At 46.7% G+C, this 25,515-nt stretch overlaps 1 protein-coding gene across 3 annotated transcripts in view; it reads left to right on the plus strand.

The window, feature by feature from the left end:
- CFAP92 (cilia and flagella associated protein 92 (putative)) overlaps window positions 1-25,515 on the plus strand; it is a 1,690,090-nt gene that overhangs the window by 341,090 nt on the left and 1,323,485 nt on the right. The window lies entirely within an intron of this gene.

Genomic DNA, 25,515 nt, shown 5'->3' on the forward strand with positions numbered 1-25,515 from the left:
CTGTCATAAAAGAAATCTTATAATGTTATTCCGTATACTTTAAGAGATGGTGTAGCCCCCAGGGTGGAGGTGCAGGAGGGGAGTAGGGAAGAGGTGGTGGGGGGGGGCAAGTTAACATTGTTGTTAAAATTCAATGAAAAGAAGTTTAAGAAAAAAAGGCAGAGCACGAGAGCACACTTTGAGCAAGACCGAATGCACGAGGAAGCAGCTATTCCGGGACGGTAGTTCAAACGGATGAGAAGGCGGTGGAAACTGAAAGGATGACAAGGAGGGAGTTTCCCTTCCCCTTTTCAACCCAGACCCACAAAGTCTTTGATAGAAGAACTGTAAGACCGGGAATCGCATCTGGTGATTGATGTGACAGATGTCAACAGTACATGGGGCCCTCCCACACTGATAGCCAGGGCGGGGAAAAGTGATTGCTGCCGTTGTATCGTTCTTTGCTCCAGTGGAAGAAAAGCCAATGAGTCTGAACAAACTGATAGTGGACCGGATTGTGTTTGACTCAAGGTTGCAGTGGCAACCTTTTGCGTAAGAAAAGAAGATAATAGACAAAGATCTTTTGTGAACAAGCAAGGTATTAGGGTTATAGTGGTCTGGCGCCACATGGGCGCTCATTCGACTCTAACAAATGCCCCGATCCTGGTCATACAAGGGTCAAGTCAAACCCCATGTACAGTCGAAAGTCTTTGACACGTAAATTGTGAAGCCTAGTGAACTGCATTGTGGTGACAAACGTGACAAACATGAACCTGACTGAGGGATGTCGACAGTGAGTTGTTGGTCCGAGCCCGATTGAGGGAGGGTGACATTGTGAAATGAATCGGAGCCCGGCTGAGGGGGATGCACGGGTGAAGAGTAATCACCTGATGTGAAGATTAATAGAAGGAACCTTTGTTTTGGTTATGATACATCAGGCCCTCAGAAGCAAGAGACTTTGCATAATAGAGACATGGGCACAGAAGGCCCTGATATTGAGAAAAGGAATTGTAAGCTTGGGCCTGAGAAGCCCAGAAGTGTGCTCTGCTCGAGAGTTCCGCCTTGTTCCATGCTTCAAATGTGGGCAAGGGAGCACCCGGCTATAATATCCGGACTTATCATTTTGAGAACACTTCTTTCTTTTCTTGTGAACATTATCTCACACCATTTTGTAGCATAGCAGTAAGGATTGGCAATAGTTTTTATTTTAGTATAGGCCCTTTTTATTTGACTAGACTCCAGTAGGACTGTATTATTATTTGACGGTCATAGCTTGCTCCCATCTTAGATTTAGGTTTAGATTAGGCATTTATCTCACCCATTTTTACAGTTTAATAAACACCCTAGAAATGTAATCGCTTGTGGTTGTCTTGTTTTGATAGTATGCATTTCCTTACATCCCCCTCTGAAAACCTTATTGTCCTTTAGCGTAGTATACGCCCTCAACCATTCCAGCTATGTAGCCTGTGGGCCTTGTTTAAGACCAATTCTGTTCAAAGTGACCTTTCACGGGGTAAGTAATTGCTGCTGATTCCATTGTAACCATTGCTAATTTTCTTTTGTACCAATTTCGCATCAACCCGTTTTTGTTCTGCTGTTTTCTTCTCTTTCTTCCCTCAATCTACAAAGAAAGGAACTATTATTGCTTGTATTTCGGCACCCATGGTTTTATTTCTTTACCCACTATTTTTCTCAATTCCAATTGCATTTAATTCGGTAGGCCCCTACTAAAATGTTATAATATATTGCAATGTTTTTATCCCACGGGATCCCTTGTTTCTAAACGCCATTTTTCTTGCAACTCCTGTATGTATTTTACAGCATCTTGATCTTCTTTCGTTGTCCATGTCATGATAGTGCTCAGATCCGATGTGTCTGTAGTGCTTTCCAAACCTGTGTTCGACAATTAACAACGGGCGCTCCATCATGTGCATTTCTTTTCGATGCCCCTCTTGGGTACCTTGAACTCTTCCAGAGATCGTCTGCTTGCTCTCCCAATAGTGAGGCAAATAAACTCTTCATGTCGCCCACAGCCAAAGTAACCCCTGCTGTCTGTTTTTCTCACTCATATATCTATTTACCCGCTGCAGCCGTGAGTGATGGTAAACTATTCATTAAATTGTCCTTATCAACATGTGGCCATGGAACATACTGTGATACTCCTGGACCCTTCTGTAATAATGGAAATTAGGCACCTCTTTTCCTTTGTACCGATACATTCTCCTTTCTCTTCCTCATCCTGGTATTCTTGTAAGCCTGTCCCTATAAAGAGACTCCCTCTGTTCCGCACTCTAGGGCCTCAAGTTCAACCTCATCAATCGCATCGTCGTCCCCTAAATCTACATCCTCCAACTTTCCCCAATATCCCCATGCACTCAATCCTAGTCAACGCTGCCAATGTGCAATTGTTAGTTTGACCAGTCGCCCTCTTCCTCTACCGTCTATTCATCATTTACACAAGGATCCTTAATTATTTTGGTGTCTATTTTAAACAAAATCTGCCCTGTCCTCTGTTTATCTGTAGTTACTGCTGCCCCATTTCCTTCTCCTTGCCCATGTCTTGCTCTTGCAAATTCTGCCTGTGTCTCATTTAATTGCGCTTCTAAATCTCCTTGCGCCATCGATTTCTACCTGCAAAACAAGTGGGTTTCTTGTCACATCTGTATGTGGTTCTTGTTTGTTTTTATTTTCCTCTCCTGGGGGTACAAATTTGGGATTCGTATAGCCTGTTGCCAGCTGCAATGAATAGTGTCCATATACCATCTGTGGATGCAGGGACCCATACAGAGTGGGGGCAGTGGGCTGTGTGCGTATTTCAATTTTTACCTCCTTTTCATTTTTACTTTTATTGCCCTCTTCTTCCTGAAATATTTTCCACAATTGTATAATACTTAATCAACTTTTTAGATTATTCCCTTTGTATTTAGCGGTTAAATGTGCATATATGTTTTGTAACCTATACTTATTATGTGTGCCTTCCGCGGGCCAAGGTTGAAGCATCTGCCCTGCTGTTTCATGTATCCATTCTTTATGGTATTTAATTATTTTCTCCCTATACTGTGGAAATTATTTACAAATGTGTACTAGGGGGGAGTCCATTATATATAAAATGTTATATAAAATGTTAATTTTTTTTCCTAAAGCACTTGTTAATATACACATCACACTCAAATCTTTCACTCTAAATGCTTTCAAACCCACCAATTAACCACAACCTATAATGTATTTTCACAAAAACCACATATTTATCAATAATAACACAATTCAATTGTACCACTTCCTCTGCTTCATATAGTGTGAGGGTATCCACACTTCCTCACGGCCCTTACACGGGACGGAGTGAAACCACACTTCAGCTTCTAGAATGCAAGAGTATCCACACTTCCTCACACCCCCTTACCGGGAATGAGGATACACCACAATTTGCCTAGTTACAAAAAGAATATATATGCAAAAATTTCTAACATAATATTTGTCTACATTAATCAAAACCTCTATAGATCCCTATATATTGGAGTCTCCCATTGGCTAGTCCATTATCTACTGCCCCACCCAGGTACAACCCCTCAAACAAAGTCGTCATTACAATAACATCAATAATCACATGATCTGGTTGGATGGCACACTTCATACTGACAGTGATAAAAAGACTTTCCTGCCATTGGATGGCACCTCTTAGGGTGTCCTCGAATCTTGCATCCATCCTAGAGAGTCCAATTATTATTTAATTTACTGTGGCTGCGAATAGAGAGATACTCCCATCTCATTTCCCATGCCAGGACCCCATTTTCCCCAGTCAACTTTGGCCCCACAGATACCCATGCAAAAAGCCTAGCCACAGCCCTCAACCACACAGGCTTTGTTCAGCAAACCACTGAACCTACCCACATCCAGGGCCGCACCCTTGATTGGATTGTCAACCTCAACTGCAACTTGAGCAGCCTCACCACCACAACCTGCCTGTGGTCTGACCATCACATTCAACCTGCCCAACAACAAGAAGCCCAGTCCCTGTCATCCAATGAAACCTGATGCCTTAGCCCGCTGCACCAAAAACCTAAACAAGGACCGCCTCACACCCCTCCTCTCAGCCCTCACTTGCCCTCTCCTTGGTCCAACTATACAACAACACCATTGCTGTAGCTGTCAACACTCTAGCCCTGCTTAAAAAGCACGAAACCAAGCAAACTTTAAAAAAGAACACCTGGTTCACCCCCGAGCTCATTGCCTCCCGCGCCAAGAAACACGCCACCGAAACGGTGTGGAGAAAAGACCCGTCCACAGTCTGCAAAGCCCAGTATACTTCCCTAGCCAAAGACTACAAAAGAGCAATTCACACTGCCAAAGCCAGCAGCTACAATGCTAGAATAAACAATGCACAATCCAACACCCGCGAACGCTTCACGATCTTATGCGAACAGTCTCCCCTCCCTCAGACGTCATCATAGATGATACCTGGTGTACCAAGAAGACCCTCTCCATTGCACACAAGCGCACCACAAACACTTCCCAGGCCTACCTCTCACGCTGGGAGGAGAAATACACCCTGTGCGCCTTCTAAGATCCACGAACAGCCATCTCCACAGAGTGCCCACCTTCTCCAAAAAGACTGCAGGAGGACAGAGGTTTTCTGTCATTGCCAACAAGCTCTGGAACAATCTCCCCATCACCCTGAGAAAGGAGCCCTCCTGCTGGACATTCAGAAAAATACTTTAAAATCTGGCTTTTCACCTAAAAGCGCCCCAAGCAAACAGACTGACATTCAGATACCTGTCTCCCCATCGTTCCCCCGCTCCCCGAACCAATACAACACCCCTTCTATCCCGTTGTGTTCACGTTTGTTTCCTGTATTCTCTCTATTCTGTATTTTTTTCTATTTATCACAATGTAACTAGCGCCTAGATACCCAAGGGTTCAGTGCGCTGCAACAAATGCATAAATAAATAAATGTATTTATTTACCTCCAGCATTTTTCAGAAGTGTGGTAATATATCTAACAGAAATTTCAAACCTATGTGCCCAGGTTTTTTATAAATTTCAGAATGTGTTTTAGCAGTGGTCTTAAGCAAAAAGTGTATGTTAGTGAATGGTATTCCTGACATTAGGATATAACTACTGTTAGCAACAAAGTCTCACCTTAACTGTAATGGCTACTGCAAATCTCTAACAGTATATTGTTACCCACTAGCAAATCCTGGCCTCTAGCTTACTAAACCCTTGCTGCTGTGGCGGTTTAAGTGGACACAATAACAATTGGTGCTTAACCATCTCTAGCGATCTGGGGTTAGTGGGCTGGAGATCCTGGCGGTTTCACTTTCCAAACATACAGGATGTCACTCAGCCCAAGTTGCGATCTGCCCAGGGCCTGATCCAATTTGACCGGTGGGTGCCCCCACATGCTGTCGATTTAACCTTTGGAATGACGGGTGCATAGCTTTCCTTGGCATCTCTTCTGCGCTACTTCCACATTTTTTCTGGTGTTCCAGAGTTGCTGCTGAACTCACACTGCCAAGTTTGGTGCTGCACACTTTCACAGATGCTTGCGGTGATTGAGAAAGTCCTGGCCATCTGCACAGGTTAAATTCTACTTTAGAGCAGCTCTTAACATTTTACTGTTCCATATAATCAGGGATGTCATTTCACCAAAATGCCAGGGGGAGCGGAAGTGACACACACGACCCTTGACCTCTGATGACATCACATGAAGTGATGTCATTTGACCCCACCCCAAGCGACCTCACGGGAAGTGATGGCACACGTCCTTTCACCCCTTGACAAAACAGGAAGTGGCATCATATAGCATTGTTTCTCAGTACACTAAGAAAAATAGGTTTACAATATCACTGTAATATGATATACATTTCATACAACAATTGATAACCATATGCAGCGTTAATATCAGTGTGTATAGGCCCATAGTACCAAATTACTGTGAATGTAAGCAGACCACCAACACAACAACCTGGACTATTGTACATCACTCGGGCTAAACTGTAAACTGACAGAGCATCTCGAAGAGGCCTAAACCCCAAAGCGCAGACATCCAGTGCCTGCCAAGTGTCTGGCCACAGACTGAAAACAGCAATTGACCAACACAAGTCCAACCAGAAAAACGTGTTCCATGTAATAATGTCCCCGCAAACATGTCGCCTGACAAAACAGTCGCCGTTTTTTGCAGACATGATTACATTATTTTTTAAATGGGAGCAGGGGACATCCCTGCAACCCGTCCCCATACCTAATGTCAAATATAATGTTGTAAATGGCTTTTCCCGGATCCATTATGTATGGGGACATCATGTATGGGGGCATTATTACCTGATACCGAAACACGATGCTCTGGTGGGTTGCCCAGAGCTTTGCCAGTGGTTATGAATGATTTTAAACCTTCCAGCCATCACCTTTCTGTTTTGCTTATTTGGTAAGTAACCCAATTTTATTTTTGTTAAGATGATAGATAGAGGGGAAGGATGTGTTGCAGGCCACAGTAATTGCAGGTTTTTTCTGTTTTAAAATGTAAGAAGCACCAGCAGCAGCTCCATGACATCACCCTTAGAAAAGACCCATTTTATTATTTTCTTTATATCTTGCTTAATGCCAGCCCCCGCCACCTTTTAAGCACTAGAACAGGAATTGAACCCCTGTTGCACTGTATCCTCTTGTTTCCAAGGCAAGTGCGTTGCACCTGAGCAGTCCTTCCAAATATATATTATTCTTGCTTTAGGAAGCAACAGATGGTTTACTTCAAAGGCTGAGGGTGACTTCATGTAAATTAATTATCCCACCTTGCATCTATCTACAGTTTGCCTGTTATGTAGGTCTAGCAGATATGGGTCAGGTCACACAGTGGTGTCAGAAGCCACTGGGGTTCACCCCTCTCATCACTGGCTGACTGGCTCACCGGATGTGCAAAGTAGACAACGAGAAACACTGATGAGATTTGTGTTTATGCTGTGCTGTCACTGAGCACTGCAGGCTGCTCTTGCCCATTCCCAGCTAACTAGACCTAGGCCCCACACCCTTCCTGTTGCTACAGGACTGGTTATGAGCTGCACAGACCACCCTGCCTCTGAACCCAACCATTCAGGCATTCTTCACTAATGTACTGCCAAACAGTCTGTGGTGATGGGTTAATGGTTTTTCAAGCATCCCTGTTATTTCTCCAACTAACGAGTTCAGGATTCCAGGTGAAAAAAGCTGTGGCACAATCAGCTGCTTTTTCAGGTGCAACATTAAAATCTGCTCTTGGCACTGCCTCTTTGTCTAGTGGCCCAGGGGTAGCAAGGACGGGCCTAGGGGTAGCAGATGGGGTACCAGGGGTAACAGCTGCTATCTCTGGCAACCCTCAAATGAAGTCCCTGCATATAATCCGGATAAATACTTCCTTCGTAGTAGAGCCAAGGGCAGTTGTCCAATAGTTGTATCAGTGTTTGTCAGCTGTGTCCCTGTGATAAGCCTAGTGGCTTGTTCGACCGACCCCAAAGGTCACTGAATGACTGACCCCTAAACAAGCTCCACGCTGCAATGGCACTGCTTATTCCATCCCATTCCTTGTACCCCACTTCCATCTTACTTCCCGTAGACTTCCCATAGACCTAGTATTTGCCACTTCTGAGCAAGACAAATAAGTGTGTCCCCTTGTACAATTGGGAAATTGCAAAGTACCCCAGGACCACAACGCTGGATCCCGATACTGGTCCCGCTGGGTGGGATGGATGTAATATGGAGGGCAGTGTCCTCACCTCAGCGCTTCCTCACCTCAGCGCTTCTCGTCCCCTCTGCGACGAACCATCTCGTCGCCAGTGTAAGAATCTCATCGGGTAAGTATACGCTTCCAGTCACGTTAGTTATTCATGTGTTTATTCTTTGATGTTCGCGAGTCACACAACAAGCATAGTATTCATGTGAGTAACACTGGACATCCCACCCGGCAGTCCTCAACTCCCCAACCGTCTCTCTTAGAATCTTCACACACGCCCACGTCACACAGTCCACACATACACCTGCTGACGCACTAAAGCTACACCACGTGCTAAAGCTAAATTACTACACAAAGCCACCTGAAAGGCAGATAATGGAACATAAAATGTTGTGGTAATTAAAGATGAATTAATGATGGTGTGCCTATAGTTCATCCTATCTATCTCTCGAACTGCTCTATAATGAATAGAATGGAGGTATCCCAGTTGCATGTTTCAGTTCTGTTACATTCATTACAATAAGAAATGTATGCCTGGGCTATGGAACACGAGTAGTCTATTGGATCTGGTAGCAGTAAAGGAATAGCTTACATCCACACACCCTTTAAACTGTCATTTATTCACCGAGTTGAAGTGGGCTACTAAGTAGCAACAATTACCATTGTACCAATGTAACCTTAACAATGGCTTCCATTTCCTCCCTTTCTACATCACATGTTCTAGGACAGCCATTATGTCTACTCCTTCAGGAGAATTAAGCTTTCTCCTAGATTTAGTTCTTCCCATAATGTGAGGATTCGTATACCATCCCGACACCTAAACAACACAATTATTTTACCAGACCAATAACCTCTCCTTATACCATCGCCATCTATAAAATACAGATTGGTGACACAATAAGAAAGAAGATTAGAGATGAGGGAGTGTTTGGGACAGTTTAGTTCACTGGAGCATGTGGATAATAGGGTGTTGATAATAGGCGCTTGGGTCTGATGAAAGGGAATGGCAGTTCAGTGGCTGCTAAAGCCTTTGCCTAATCTGCTTCAGGCAGCCAATTAGAGAGTGCATGGCATGGGTAAACCGCTTGTCCCTCTTTACATTTTGTAATTCCCCTTAGCCATCTAGATCTCAGATGCTACACTGCGAAGTCATTGGGTACCTCCTGCTGTACAACAGCCATGACTGCATAGTATCGTTGCATTAGTTACCTCGTTAGTCAAGTTGATCCTCTTTGCTGATCTTGGCAGTCTTTACAATTGATTTTGCTCCTCTAATTGGCAAATATCATTTACTCCCTCCCAGGATAGCCCAGAACCCAACCACTCTGCTAATCTGTAGCAATTTGCTCTCCATTATTAAATTCAGGTCTTCTTTTGCAATGTGAAGCATGCACCCAGGCGGCAATCGTCTTCTTCTTTATCACCGTCCAAGTAACCTAGATTACTTGGAATGGTCCATGAAATGTGGGTGTCAGTCCGCTCTTCTGCTGGAATTCAGATACAAAGGCCTAGTCACTGGGCTGGAGAAAGTGGCAGTTCAACAGGATGAATGTTAACTTTTGCTGTTTACAGGTGGCGAGGAAGGCAGACAGATTGGGTTCCAAATAGCACCTCATGCGGGCTCAGTCCAGTTTTCCGGTTGACAGTACTGTACATTCTAAAAAAGGCTAGTAGCAGGGACTCCGGCCACTGGAAGCCAATTTCTTTGCAATGCTTTGCCAGCTCATTTTTCAATATTAGAGTTTTTTCAGCCTTTGGCAGCTTTTGGCGCGTCTCCTGATGATTCTTTGTTATTAGAAAAGATGTTGATCTGTGTGTAGGCTGCGTAGTTCGGATTCAATATCCTGAGGCTGACCAGGACTACGAAAATGACTGTATTGAACTCAGAGTCCATGTATTGTGCGCATACACTCTCTCCTTATATACTCTCTTGGTCCTCTCAAATCATGACATGATTCATTGTTGTGTTGATCACCTCAGAATGTAGTAGTTGAATTGTCTTCATTCGACTATAGGTATACGTATTTTAAACAATTGAATTAGCTTCATTCAGTGAATTCACAATTCGCATCATTAGTATTTATTTCATTCAATAAATTTACAGTGGGCATCACTGATATTTATTGGTCTCCAACTTGTGTATAAGTTTGCTTACCTTTGCTCCTCACATTCAATACATGTATAGTTAGTATCACTGATGTTTACTGATAACTTAATGTGCATAGATTGATAATGTGCATAGATTTACTTGATTTTGCTCCCCATCACGTGTTTCCCCGTCTTTCATATGACTGTTCTTCGGGAGGTGCAATTTTAACTTTTTTTAAATTACTGATTTTAGATTTTTAATTTGGTCGATTGGTATTCCTAAAGACGAGTCATTTATTTCCAATTTATTTCACAACTGTTTCTTTGCTTTCTTAAATATTTGCTAATTGGCTCTTTTCTTATCTTTTGCTGTTGTGATTTTCCTGGGTGACTTGTTCGAGTCAGGACATACTTGTGGTCAATGTAACTTGTGCTTCCCAGTGGTATAGAGATATGTGAACCCTTATTTACTCTCTAATTAATTAATGCTTCGTTTTTGTCATTATTACAAACTCTGAATTATTCTTTTTGTTTTTGCTAATGTGTTACATTTGTTATCCTCCTTACAATAGAGCTACCAGTGTACTGTTTTATAAGTATGTAGTGGCTTACCTGTATGTTTTTTTACCTTCAGTGTTCTTTTTCTCGCGGTGCGATTGCTGTGAATACGCTTCGGAATAGTCTATTTTATGGTGCGCGATGACGTCATGTGCCACGCGTTAGATTGCTGCCATCTTGTATTGGGAAATTATCTATGTGTAACATCAAGCTGTGATATTTTTTAATACTTTCAAATGTAGTAATAACTACATTATGATTTGTTGGTCTGTTCATACCTGACCCGGTTTGTTTGTGACATTTAGGGCTTTTATAATGATTAGTGAATGTTAGTTCTTGCATACTTACTATTTTTGCAATCTCTTGTTTCTGAGGCTGATACTATGTTTTTGCAGAGGCTGAATAGTTATTTTCTATGTATATGATATGTTGACACAGATTTGTAATGGGTGTTTTGCACAATGTGTTTGCATCAAAAACATACATTACGAACATACTATTATACAATTTGTGTGTCAAAAACATTATTGCTGTTTCTAACTAGTACAGCTGCACAGTCTATTATGCATTTTAATGTACATTTGTCCATTTCAAAGAAAGTGGTACATCTCCTGATCTGTGTTCAGACCGGAGTGACAAGTATCCATAGTACTTATCCAGTATGCCTCTCGTTTTCTGAGTATAATTTCAACATTGCCTTCTCTTGGTGGCGATGTTCTTTTTTCAATTCCATAGCATTTAAGTTGTGGAATTTGCTGAGTAGAATGATATTCTTGAAAATGTTCTGCCATATGTGATCTTAAGTCTTGTTGGGTGATTGCCCTAATGTGTTCTCCAATACGTGTTTTAGGTTTCCTGATGGTACTGCCTATGTAGAGTTTGTGACAGACGCATTCTATTTCATACATGACGTACTTACTATTACAATTTATTAGTTCTCTTATTGGTACGTTAGTGCCATTAGGTTTTTAGATGCTTTTTTTGGTGTTATCCGAGTATTGGCACATATGGCAGTGTCCATATTTGTAATTCCCTTTAGTGGGTGATTGTAGCCACATTGTTGATTTGCCAGTTTGATGATGTTTCACGTGATGAAAATGTGATGGTCTCAACATTTGTTTCAGATTTTTTGTTTTGCGAAAGGTGACACGTGGTTGATTTTCCAATATCTTTTGCATATCTGTATCTGCTTGGAGTATGTTCCAATTTTTATTCAAAGTTTGTTTGATAATGCGGTTGCTTGTGCTGTATGTCGTAATGAATCTTTCTTTGTCTGTTTCTTTTTGTTCCTCTGGTTTAGCTTTATTTTGTAAAAGGTCTGCTCTAGGTCGTGTTTTTGTTTTCTGATAGATCTTCACAAGATGTTTTGGGCTATATCCTCTTTGTTTGAATTTTCTGATAGTATTTGCAACATGTTTTTCAAATTCTTGTTCAGTTGTGCATTTCTCCATACGGTATATTTCATATAACATGTTGCAGATGATTGCTTGATGCATGTAAAATGCTATTTACTGCTGTTGGTTTGGTAAAAAGAGTAGTGTGTATGGTGTTGTCTTCAATATATAGATGTAGATCCAGAAAGTGAATTTTGGTTTGGCTGCATTTTATAGTTTGTTCCAGATTGTATGTATTGTTAAGATAATTGTGGGAGTCCTGTAGTTAATTTTTGTTCCGTTCCAGATCAGTATGATGTCTATGTATCTGCCCCAAAAGACTACCTTGTTTTGAACTGTGAATGCAGTGTGTTGCCATGCGTGGTGTGTCTCATAATGGCCCATATATATTGGTTGGCATAAGATGACATGAACTTTGCATCTAGGGCAGTTCTCTGCGTTTGTTTATTGAAACAAAAGATGTTATAAGATAAAGTAAAGTGTAGTATTTTACCTGGCATCCATGCCGCGTTGCTCCTCCCCTCATTCCCTATTCATGGCAGCAGAACCACCACAGCAGTCGTGCTGGGCTACTCGGGGTTAATGAAACTGCCAGCCCTCGAAGGGAACATAAACCACTGCTACGGCTGCTTCCGCGTTGGCGCTTGCCTTGGCGCTTGGGGGAGATCTGTAGTTACAGCTGGTCACGTGATACTCTGGAAGTTATGTGACCAGTTACCTCGACAACCAGCATAAATGCACGCTTGACGCAGAGTTTCACTGCTTCTCAGCTGTGTCTCCCGACCGGTGCGTGGCGTTCGTTTTCCTTGCTGTATGTTTCCTTTCTCTTTGGACCTTTGCTACGCTTTGTGGATACTGCTTTTTGCACTTCCCTTGTACTACCTCAAGTTGTTTTGTCTGTCTGGAGAATACCCATGCTCTTGACCTTCGAACTGACTTCTGGTTTTGCTTCTGGAATGCCCTGACTTTGCTTTTTTTTGGATCACCTGTGCTCTGACCTTGGATTGTTTTTAGACTTTTCCTCACAGCCCCCAGCTGTGGACTGTCTGGGGAATTGCAGGACACAGGACATACCACCTCAGGGGCTGGCATTCTTTATTTTAAACACTCTTTATTGGCATTTTATTATAACAACCCTAAAACGCCCCCCACCCTCCGCTCCCCCCCTAACCCCCATATTCCTCTCCGTAAAAATCTTCCAAGTTTCCAATCGAACAATTTCAACAACTTCCCGGCCCCTAGCGCCCCCCCCCTCCCCAAGTCCTCCCCCTTTCAGTTTTGATTTCCGCTCCCCATAGGGACCGCAGCCTGCAGCTCTTCCTTGTCCATGAATATATACAATCTAGATGGTTCAGCCAACAACTCCCATCACCGTATTCTCCTTTAGCTTTTGATCTCCTTATTTATTACATCCTGCCTCCAATATTTCACGGAGGTCATAAATCATTGTCTCTCGATAGGTGAAGGCAAGCGTCCCCAACCAGCACGATCCTCCCCGCAATGAGAGACAATGAAGGACTCTCCCAGAATGGGAATAAGGCCAAGACAGAGTGCGGGTGAGCGTAAATGGGAGTTTATCAATCAGAATAGGGCATGCAAGGAACTCTGCAAACTCCGAGAGCGCTCTGTCTGACAATAGCAAAGACAGGCGTATATATTTACAAAACACGTCATCAGAACCTACATACTATAAGGGGCACAAGTTCAATGGGATTGGGTGGCGATGACTAGCTATAGGCGCTGCTGCGATGTGGTTGGCCTTGGCTGGAGGACGTCACTGGTCAGCCTCGTGGGTTGGGCTGGGCCTGGCAGGTCAGCTGAGTTCATCCGGGCGGTGTTGTTGTGCCATTGTGGCCAGTGTCCGAGATGAATGTCTTTTCCTGACTTATTTGCCCTAGGCCATCCACACCGCAGTCATTCAGTTATTGCAATATTATCTTCTTTAGTAAATCTTTCAATAGGTTATTCTACAGGTTAATGCAACACAGGAGGAATGCACCTTGAGAGGGGTTTGATGGTGATTCATCAGTGCATGGTTACCAGTGTCCTGTTGACCGGTACCATAGGTCGAGGGGCTAAGTCTCAGGGCATGGGACAGGCGGTACATGTCTTTCTGTCTTGTTAGAAGTCGTTATGAATGTGCTGCTGTATGTTGCCACAGTATTGGGTGTCCTAATTGTACAGGGGCCATAAGTCTAAGGTGATCCGGTGGGTTGTGGGGTTTAAGAGGGGGCGCCTTTGGATTTGTGTATTCAGGCGGAGGTTTACTGCTGGGCTGTAAATAATGCAGGTGGCGGGCCATGGCCTTGGGTGCTGCAGAGGGGACTACAAATCTTTGAAGCAGCTCCAGCCTAGTTGGAGGAGGTGGAGCAGCGCGGCGCGGGCCTCTGCTCTCTTGTTTGGCAGTCTTCGCAGGGTGGGAGGGGGAATGGCCTTGCACATATTTACAAAGGTATCTTCCTCGTGTGTTGCCGATTTTAGGTGAAAACATCATAAACATTCAAACACTATACAATACTCATTTGGATCATTCGAGAACATACATTTTAACTTTGCTAAATGTCTCTCAAATATGGCCAGTCTGAGCACATTATCTGTACACTATGTTTTAACAGCTACAACATTTAGTTATATGCATATACATTTGCAGTAAGTGAGGTAGTAGTAAGGTTGGTGGAGCACATAGAAAACGACTCGCCACCGTACGTGACGGTAGTGGCACATAAGAGGCTTAGACATACACACATGACAGGTGCATTCTCGCGCGTCCTTCACATGAGCCCCTCTGTATGGTTACATTTGTCTTTCCTTGCACTCTAGCAGCATTAGTTCGGTTATGGCGCGGGACCGTGGGGTGTAAGCTTTTCAATGATACACATAACGAATAGTCCCCCGGAACGCTTTTTATTATTTCCACACGACTGCAGTGGTGTGGGTTCTTCATTGCTAATGTCATGTAAACATGCATTCTACCATGTTTATACATTTTACAGGTTTCCTTAATAGTAGAAGTTTTGTGGAGAAAATGCACGCATTGCAAGTAGTTTTGGTATTAATATTTGGGAACTTTTGCTTTTATCTGAGGACCATTTTACAGTTCTCTTTTTCCCCCAGGCTTCGCTGGCTGGGTCATGCTGGGAGCAGTGATACACTGCGGAAGGTGAAATGTTAGTGTTGGTATCTTACACTAGCTCATGTCCGTCTTGTTCGTGGGAACGGGCTCACAGCGGATCTGCCAGGGAGCTGCGGCCACAGGGATAATTGAAACTCTCCGAAGGTGGGGGCCGCGCTACAGTGCGCCGAGCTCGCACCAACTTTATTAGACAAAATGGTTTCTGAGGCCTAGCTAAATGCAGTACGTTTGGGCAATGTCTTCAGCAGGTGAGCCATCCACCGCCTGGGCCCTGGTGGTAAGGAGGGGACGCCCGATGAGCCATGGCCCTCACCTGGGGAAGGGATGTAGGCAAGGGGGGTCTTTTGGACCAATCCTCCCCTACATAGCTCATCTAACATTTGGGCCCAATGAATCGTTACATCTGCACGTTCCGCCTCTGAGTCTGCATTCTGTAGCAGCGTTAACTCCGCTACTCCCCATCTCCGCACATCCTTCCGCCATTGATTAACCGCCGGGCCTTGTGGGGATTTCCACGCTATCACCATACGAAGCTTAGCTAAAATGAGCAAGAACTGGCCCATTCTGTTCCGTAATCCTGCGTAATCCTGCGCTGATCCACATCTGGGACATGCATCTGAAAGATCCCCATTCATAGCCTTAACCACCGGGGTAACATATACCCTATGTAGAATATTAAACTGGACCATCTGAAAGCAGGCATTCATGGATGTTTTCCAAACCAGTTCCCAGACCTGCGCCCATTTTTTATTTATTTTCATTTTTAAAGCGCACAGCTGCCCTCGGGCATCGTGGCGCTGTTACAAGAAATTTTACTTGGCATAGGTGAATATAACAAAGACAATGGGAATATGGTCACAGACATAGCTAACGTTCCGAGGTTACATGGGAACAGTGAGCATAGGTACAGTTGTAAATTACAGCCATCTGTATCTGGTATTGGGCGCCCCATGTCCATCTCCCACCTCTCCTGAACCTTCAATACACCCTCTGCTTTCCCCTCTCGAAGCGCCCTATAAACTCGCGCAATACTCGCTCTACCCCCAAGTCCGGTCTTGTAGCACTCTGAGCACCGGACAGGGCTCCAGCTCTGTAGGAATTCCTTTCCATAATTCCACCATTCTCCGGACCACTGCCCCATACGTAAAAACGAGCCCCTGTGGTAAGTCAAAAATCTGGCACCATTCCTTGCAGGAGAGCATCCTTCCACCCTCAAAGAAATCCCCCACGTCGCACAACCTTTCTCCCTAAGCCTCTGTATCCCCATCCTCCCAATCACCTGACGAAGTGACTGGTCCGCACTCCACGGAAGACCACCCTCATACCTCCCCTTCACCCATCTACCACCCATGTATTTCCTCCATGTCTCCCTCACCGCCTCAAACACTACCGTCCTCCCCATTGCGCCTAATGGGCGCCACAGTAACGCCACCGGTCTAATATTCGGCGGCCAAGTCCCTAGCAATGCCTTGAGGGCTTCCCCCCAAGTTGGTCCCACGCTAGCACCGATTGCAATTGTGCCGCCACAAAGTATTGCTCATAATGCGGGAGACCCAATCCCCCTTCCTCTCTAGTTCTTCGCAAAACCTCCAAGGACACCTTCCTCGTCCCCACACCCCATAATAGCTCCCTAATCTTGACATCCAACATTTTAAAGAATATTTTCTTAGCCACATACGGGATGTTGGTGAAGAAGTAAAGCAACCACGGGAGAACCACCATTTTACAAAGTGCCACCCTACCCATCAACGAAAGAGGCAATACTTTCCATAGCTGAATGGAGTCTCCTATTCTGGACAACGCCCTCCCTGTATTGTGTACAAACGTTTCTGTAACCTCATGGAACACCCGTATCCCCATATACTGAAATGACTCTGGTTCCCACTTTATCCCCAGCTCCGGTAGCTCCTCCAACGGGCGAGCCCTCAAGTCCCCCAACGGGAAGAGAGCCGATTTCCCAGGAATAATACGAAAGCCTGACATCCTCCTGAAGTTCTGCAATATCTCCAACAGCTCTGGGAGGTAGATCTCGGGATCCGTCACATATAATAGATCGTCTGCATAAAGGGACACTACATGTTTTTGCCTTCCCACCTCAATTCCAGCCCCCCCCCCATCTCTTGCGCAGGAATGCCGCCAATGGTTCTATGGCTAGGGCAAACAAAATTGGGGAGGCTGCACACCCCTGCCTTGTCCCCCTTTCCAACTCCCACATCTCAGACACCCAGGTATTAGTCCTCACCATCGCAATCGGCTTTTTATAGAACAGGGCCAACCACCTACGTATCTTTTCCCCAAACCCAAATTCCCGTAGCACTCGAAACAACCATCTCCACTCCAAACAATCGAACGCCTTCATGGCGTCAAATGAGGCTATCGCCATCGTCCGCCGTTGTGACTTCACGGAATCCATAACATGGTGCATTCAGGAAATATTGCCCGATGTGCTCCTGCCCCCAATGAATCCACATTGGTCCGGATGGACCAGATTCGGCGCCACCATCACTAGCCTAGCCGCCAGGATTTTCCCCAAAATGTTCCTGTCTACATTCAGTAAGGAGATGGGCCGATACGCCGCACATTCTCTCGGGTCTTTCCTCTCTTTCAAAATTAGTTATCACCGCCTCCCTCATTGACTCTGGGAGGGAGCCCTTCTGGAAAGCCTCTTCATAAACTAATTGCAGTTGCGGGGCCAGGAGGTCAGTAAACAATAGAATAAAACCCCACTGGGAGCCCATCACTACCCGGCTTTGTTCTCCTCCTCATCGTATGGATTGCACAACGAATGTCCCCCTCCTCTATTGGGGCTTCCAATTCCTCATGCAGGTCCTCCCCCAGCTTTAATAACTATAACGATTCCAGAAGGTCCTCCACCTCCTCATCTACATATCCACCATCACTTGTGTATAATTCCCTGTAGAATGCTGCAAAGACGTCATTAATCTCTTTCTGAGTTCGAACTACCTCCCCCGTATTTGACTTTAGCTGAGTTATTACACGACGAGGGTTCTCCCTATCAATCAACCCCGCCAACAATTTGCCTGCCCTGTCCCCCTTCCCATGCAGCCTAACATCACGTCTACCGGGATCAAAATGTGACGGCTCCACCAGAGTATCCTGGTAAAATGTCAGCTTCTGCGCCAATGCCTCCCCCAACTCTATACCTCTCGCTGCCTCCCTATCCAATTCTGCCACCTGATCCTCTGTTCGTTGTAGCGTATCTAAAAGCCTTTTACGTACTCCCACCGTAATGAAGGGACACTTCCCCCTCACTGTCGTCTTAAAGGCATTCCAAAGCACTCCCCTAGATGCCACCGAGCCCTCATTCAGTTCGAAGTACAATCTAATCCCTTCCCTGAGTTCCGCCACAAATGCCCTATCCTGCAACATCTCCCTCTGTAAACACCATAACCTCCTCGGGGGATTCTCACTGGGCCCAAACAGCGTTACCACCAAGGGGGAGTGGTCCGATAAGGTGCGGCCCAAGTACGTCGACTCCCCAAAGAACTGGCAATACTACCGTCCCGTTATAACGTAGTCCAGGTGCGAATACGAGCCATGCACCCCCGAGTAGTAGGAAAAACCCCTCTCCTCCCCGTGCTTCTCCCTCCACACCTCCACCAAATCAAATTCCTGCATTATATCCCGAAGAAACCATGCCATATATCTTTTACGGACCTCCCTACTCCCCGACGCATCCAGCCGGTCATCCAAATGACAATTAAAATCCCCTCCCCATATTACCATCTCTCCTCTATACGCCCCCATCATGCGCAGTACAGAGGGGAAATACTCCTTATCGTCCACGTTTGGCGCATACGAGTTAACCAGGCAGATTATTCTACCTTCCCACAAACACCGTGCCAGTACCGTTCTGCCTACCACATCCCTAGTCACCACCTCCACTTCCAGCGGGACCCCCTTCGCCACCCAGGTGAGCACCCCTCTAGCCTGAGTGGAGTACGCCGTACCCACTATCTGCCCCCCCATAATATCCTGAGTTTTCCCAACATCTCTGTACTCGCATGCGTCTCTTGTATCAATGCCACCTGTTCCCCTGTTGTTTCAGAAACTCCCCCACTCTCCGTCTCTTTTGATAACTCCCTAACCCCCAGACATTCCACATCCCGATGTTCAAACCTCCTCTTTTAACCATGCACCGATTATCTCCCTGTTCAAGTGACTCCCCTTCCTCCTCTCCACAAACCTACCACCTACATCCAGCATCACCTCCGTTCCCTCCCCTTTTTGCTGCGGTGTCGAGCCATGACCTATCTCCGGACACCCCCCCACTCCTCGCACCCATCCCAAACTTGGTGCAGTTCCCCTCACCCCGTCCTCACTCGCCCCCCCTGCCCCTCCCCCCCCCCTCCCCCTCTACCCTGAGTACCCCAATCTCCCCGAAATCCCACCCTCCCCCTACCCTTTTTCGTAACTGTAGACCCCCCGATCTACTTAGCCCTCCTTCCTCCCCATCCATAGGGCTAGCAGACAGTGGCGTCTCTTGGATTAGGGGCTCCACCGTTTTTCCCATGCCGTCTCCCCGACATAACATTCCCCTCTTGCACCCTCCCTTCACTCCCCTAACTATCCCTCCTTCTGAAACACCGTCCCTTGCTCGTCCTCCCTCAGCCCTGCCCACTCTCCTCCGCCCCCCGGTCTCCCTTCTCCTTCAACTTCCCCGGATGGACCTCCGCTTCCTGCGCCCTTGTGTCCAGCCAATCCCACACCTCCCTCGGAGAAGTGAAAAACCATGACTTCTCCCCCGACAGCACCTTCAACTGTGCTGGGAAAAACATCATGTATTTCAAGTTATTTCCCGTAGGCGGCTTCTCACCGCCTCCTATGATCTCCTCTGGCGCTGCACCTCTAACGTGAAGTCCGGAAAAATCCTCAACCTTGCACTACCAATCTCATAGTAACCTGCCCTGCGGGCGTCCTGCAGGATAGCATCCCGGTCCCGAAAGTTCATCATTTTTGCCACCAGCACTCTTGGCGGGGTGCCCGGGCAGTGGAGGTCTTCCCGGGACCCTGTGGGCCCTCTCCACTGAGAAGAGGTTGGACAGGCCATTAATTCACAACACCTTCAATATCAAATTTTCCACGTAGTTCTGCGCTAGGTCCCTTCTCCCTCTCCGGGACGCCTACCAGGCGGATGTTACAGCGCCTAGAGCGACCTTCTGCATCGTCCGCTCTCGTTTCCAATGCTCTGGTCACCCTCACCAGGCCTGCCACCTGATTCTTTAACTTCCAAACATAAACCTTCACCGTACTGACCCGCTGCTCCACCTCTGTTACTCTTGCACACACTTTGCCAAGGTCCGCCCTCACGAGGGAGACATCCACTCCCACCTCCTTAATGCTCTCCCGGAGGGTGTCTCTGGAGACCTGTATCGCCTCCATTAGCGAATCCAGGGTCACAGATTTTCCCTCCTCCTTTGAGGGCTCCCTCCCTGCATGTCGGTCTGTTCCCTCTTGTTTATGTGCCTTGTCCTTCGCTTCTGTACATTTCTCGATCCTCTGCTGGCTTTTGCCCATTGTGGGAGAGTCTTTCGCAGCCCGGTCTCTCCGATATGTCACCACGTCAGCCAAAGGTGCCCCAGTAGTCCCTGCTGTTTCTCCCCTTCAGGCTCTGCCACAAGGCCCCCTCCACTCTGGGCAGCCCCCACCAGTGTCGCAGCCCTCTGCTGTCTCAACTGTTTTCGCTTCTCCCTCTGACTCAGCCGGGGGGCGCTGCCCGCACTTCTCCTCTCCCTATATTGATTCTTGCTTCCACTCCTGGGGACTGCAACCTCCAGCACCTCCGCTGCTGCCACCCTGCCGCCACTGTGCACACTCTGGCCTGGTTCCTCAAGTCGGGGCCCGAGGGCCCCTCCCGTCAGCAGGGGGCACGGGACACGCACCTCCGCACTCCGGCAGCACAACCTTGTCCCCCTGGCGCAGGAGCCGCCGCTTCCCGCCACCTCCAAGCTCTCGAACGCAGGAGCTGCTCCCTTGGCTTCTCCTCGCCAGCCCGCGTCACAGGGCTCTCCGACCGGCCCCTCGTGTCCGCCACTCACACCAGGCCCACCAGCCACCTAAGGGGGAGAGCCGACCACCTCTATCGCCACACGGGGCTGGACCCAGCTCGTCCCGGCTCCCCAGTGGCGCTGCTCCTCTCTTGTCCGTCGCTCAACCCTGGCCCACAGTCCCGCGCCGGGACACTTCTGCAATGCAGCTCGCCGCACTCCCACGGCCGCCGAAGTCTCCTCACCTTTCCCGGGCCGCTTACCCCTCCTAGCCCCACCTGGGGCTGCCGGGTGCCTCTGCCTCGTCCGTGGGCTCCACGGACCACGTCTGCCCTCCTCAAACCACCGTCAGCGCCATTTTAGGATCTCAAGCTCACCAGAGGCTGCAAGTTTTCGCACAGTGTCGGGGAGTGATCCTCCTTCCAATCCCTCTCCAGGGCAAGTCACCGGCGCCTTCAACCCTTCCGCTTGCACTCCCTCTTAATTAGGCTTCATTCACGAGGGTTTTCACTCAGGATTTTACCCGGATTCCTGCAACGGCATGGGAGCTCCGAAGGCTCACCTGCTCATTATCCGGCAGTTAGTCACGCCCCATCAGAAAATACTTTTTAAGTTTTAATTTTCTGCGTAATTGGTAAAGACCCACTGTCGTTTCAAGAGTAGTTGAAAGCATTGGTTGGACAGAAAGTTAGCCCTTTGTTGAGGCCGGAGATAAAATGCGGCGAGAGATCGGATTTTGTTAGGTTAACCACTAGGTTCTCCTCAGAGGTAATGTGTTCTTTGATCTCGTTTGGATGCCTACATTTTTGTCTACTTGATCTTCGTTGTTTTTACCTTGCCTCCTTCTGCCCCTCCTGGTCCTCCTTTGTTGTGAGTTTGTGTCGAATGATTTCCCCATCTTCGAATTTGTCCAGAAACTGGCACGTTTCTTTGTACTTTATGAATTCTTCTAAAAAAGTCGATGAGGTAGGTGGAGAGGAGGACAATTCTTTGTCTGGCTATTGCTAGTCTACTGATGCTTGTGCTTTGTGCTGTTGTGCCTTTATCTAAGTCACTGGCTGAGTCTGTTTCTAAAGATTGAGGAGGTATTTGTTTGCGGTTGAGAACCTGTGGGTTGGCGTGGTGTTTTGTGGATTTTTCTGCCCAAGAGTTTGTGAAATGTGTAAACTCTTTTGAATTTATATTTGTTTTTTGATTTTTATTTCTTCTGACATCATCTAGAATTTGGTAGTTCTTGAATGGGTTTTCCGGTATATTTAGTGATTCTATAGTTTCTTTAATTTTGGTGATGTCTTTGATTAGCTTTTCATGTTGTTTTTTTGGCATTATATATTAGCCTGTTTATCATTTCTTTCGAAGTGTTGGTGAGTAGGTCTTCCCAATCTTTGAGACTCAACGTTTTCTTCAAATGCTGGGAATTACATGGCCCGCGGTAGCAGGCGTGTAGTTATGGTTAAGTTGCTAAACCTCGTAGGAAGAGCACTTTTTCTGCGACTTATACCTTTGCTCCCCCTGGAAGAATCCTCACCAAACTTGGCAAAAAAATCAAAGTTTTTGGGAAAAGCTGCATGGTGTGTCGGTGGACAGTGCGGCGGCGGAAGGGTCTGGAAAATGTACCGTATGCCATGTGTTGGTGGCAAGAATAGAGGGAACGGGCGGGGGAGTGAGAAGTGGTTCATGTGACATATGTAGGTAGGTGGAGGAAGACGGAGGAGTGCCTGCAGTTTTCGAGAGTACAGTCAGCCGGAGACAACCGAGGTTTTACTTTCAAACGTTTATTTTCACTAATTGAATTCATACAACTGAAGACGGTTCCTTTCACCTCACAGGCACTGCCGCTGCGCCTTGCGTTTGTCAGTCCCAATTGTCTCTTATCACACCCCGGCGTGTGCAGGCTTTCAACCCTCAACCTGCCGCCGTCCGTTGCACACGAAAAAGGAAAACAAATAGCAATGGCCCACAGTTCACCACTCTGAATACTTTTCCTCTGGTTGCCGATTTGCTGCTCTGTACTGCTGTCTGCAGTCTTGGACAAGGTACGGCGTCACTCTGCAGGTTTTCCGTGTCTTCCTAGTAAGCCCACACGTATTCTCCGCTGGTCTCACTCCAATCTGGTTCGGCGCCCATCGCCACGTGCCGTGCCTGCAAGAGAAGACCCCGGTTGATACTTTTCGAGTTGCTTTTAACCCTTGACCCGCTCCTCCCTCGTAATCAACCCCTGGTGTTCTCACCAATGGTTTTGTCACACCTGACCCTCATTCCCCACCTCCTCCCTGCTCCGGCTGCTGTGGGTTAACCCTGTGCTTTGTGTCTGTTCTGGAGGGTCTGATATGATACGGGCACCCGGTTTTCCCTTTTCTTATTTTTCTTTCTTTTCCCATCGGTGGGCTCCCTCCCTGATGCGGTATTCCGTGGGGCATTCTGGGATCAGTAGTCTTTTCCCTTCCCTCAAAGGCCAGCATTGGTACCCGGCTGCTCACTTCCACAACCCCCTCCTGTCTCCCGTGATCCCGGTCTGCCGCCACTGCTTCCATATCACAGAAGGGTTAGACTATTGGGTGCATGGGTGAAGGCCGTAGACTGTAGGGCATGCACGGAAGAGCGTAGGGTTTTAGCATACCCACCGCAGTAACGCAAGTGTGGGTATGTATCCGGTACAGGGTGGTGCTTGCATAGTGCGGTGTGTGCACATTGGTTGCAGTAGGCCAGTGTTGCAAACCGAATGTGGGTAGTTTGGCAGTGACACAATAGTTTGGGAATGGAGGTGGGGACGGCCATGGTATGTGCATGAAAGTGCACAAGGGTGCAGGAGAGTCTTTTCTTTGTATATTATGTTAACTGGTGCAATTTGTTGCTGCATAGTTCCATGGCGGTGCGCAGGTTGGGTAGGAGTGCTGGTGGTAGTGCTGCGTATGTGGATAGCTAAAGTTGGTGACATAATGAAATGGATGGTGCCATTATGGCAGTGAGAGTGTTGAAGTCCGAGACTGTTTGGTGCATGGCCGAAGGCCGTAGGCCATGCACTCAAGAGGCAGGATTTTAGGACACATATGGCAGTAATGCATTTTGGATTTTGCAGCATTTAAAGGGTGACCTGTAAAGAATAGGTGTGGAGCACATTTCAGACACAATTGAGCAGAAGTGAGCTGCCATGCGTGCATGTTTTGTTTCGCAGGTGAGGACACTGTTACAAGATGGTAATGTTTTTTGATGTGTACTTGGCGATGGTGAGGTGAAAAGTCATGCAGTATGGCCACTGGGTGCTGGGTTTACATACTGTCAGTATGGAAGAGGATATGTTAGAAGTGCACCTTAAATGTGCTTGGTTACTATGATGTGTGCTGATTTGTTGAAGTAGGGCCAATGTTGTGAAAAGGTTGTGGGTAGATTGGTAGTGACACAATACTTTGTGAATGGGTGTGGGTAGGGGTGGTGGAGGCTCTAGTATGTTTGTGGATTCTGCTGATAGCGACCTGTTTTTGTGAATGGGTGTAATGCAGAGGTTCAGTATGTGATTGGTGGATGCGTGTGCAGGTTGAGTAGGAGTGCTGGTGGCAGTGTTATGTATGTGGATTGGCGTAGTTGGTGATATGGTCACATGCATGTTGGCATTATGTTGCGGTGCCCGTGTTCAAGGCGTGGCCTATTGGGTGCATGGCCAAAGGCTATGCATTGAAGAGCCTAGGACTTGAGGAAACCCACGCCACTAATGCAATTTTGACTGTGTATCTGGTAGAGGGTGGTGACCTGTAAAGAATGGTTGTGGAGTACATTTCAGACGCCGTAGAGCAGCAGAAGTGAGCTGGCAGGTATGTATGTTTGGTTCCGCAGGTGAGGTCGCTGGTAGAACATGGTAAAGTTTTGGATGTGTGATTGGAGATGGTGCAATGAAAAGTCACGCAGTGTGGGCACTGGGTGCAGTGTGTGCATACTGGCAGAATGGCAGAGGGTATGGTTGAAGTGCAGCTTGTATGGGTTCTTTACAATGCTGTGTGCAGATTTGTTGAAATAGGGCCAATGCTGTGAAAATGTTGTGATTGAGTTGGTAGTGACACAATACTTTGTGAATGGCAGTGGGTAGGGGTGATGGAGGCTGTGGTATGTTTGTGGATGCTGGTAATTGCGACCTGTTTTCGTGAATGGATGTTTTATGGTGTGAGGGAGTAGGGTTGAAGTGCTGTTACGTATGTTACATTTGTGTACAATGTTAGCTGCCCACATGGTTGCATGCATGGATTCATAGTGTTGTGCTGGGTGTTGGCAAGGGTGGACTGTTGTGTGCATGGCGAAAGGTGTGCTCGGTGCACCGCAGGATCATTGTGGATGCTGAAATAGGGCATGCTGTAGTAAAGTTTCTGGTGGAGGGGCTTTGGAAGCAAAGGGAACGTGCTCTCAAAGTAATATGGAGTTGTGTACAGAAAGGATAGTGCGCAATGCCCAGGTTCAGTATGTGATTGGTGCAGGCGTTTTTTTAATTGTATAGTCGCAATAGGCTCCAATAAGGTAGTGTTGGAAAATTTGAGTGCAAAGGGGAGAAGTATTGTCTGCTTTACTGGGGCGTGACCCTAGCTGTAGCTGGGAAAGAGCACGTGCAACATCATGGCCTTCTGAGCATGGAGCCTTCGCAAATGGAACTGTGGGGATTCTCCAATGAGG

Source organism: Ambystoma mexicanum, chromosome 2p, assembly GCF_040938575.1.
Source record: "Ambystoma mexicanum isolate Mex_15411 chromosome 2p, UKY_AmexF1_1, whole genome shotgun sequence".
In the NCBI taxonomy this organism is placed as follows: Eukaryota; Metazoa; Chordata; class Amphibia; order Caudata; family Ambystomatidae; genus Ambystoma; species Ambystoma mexicanum.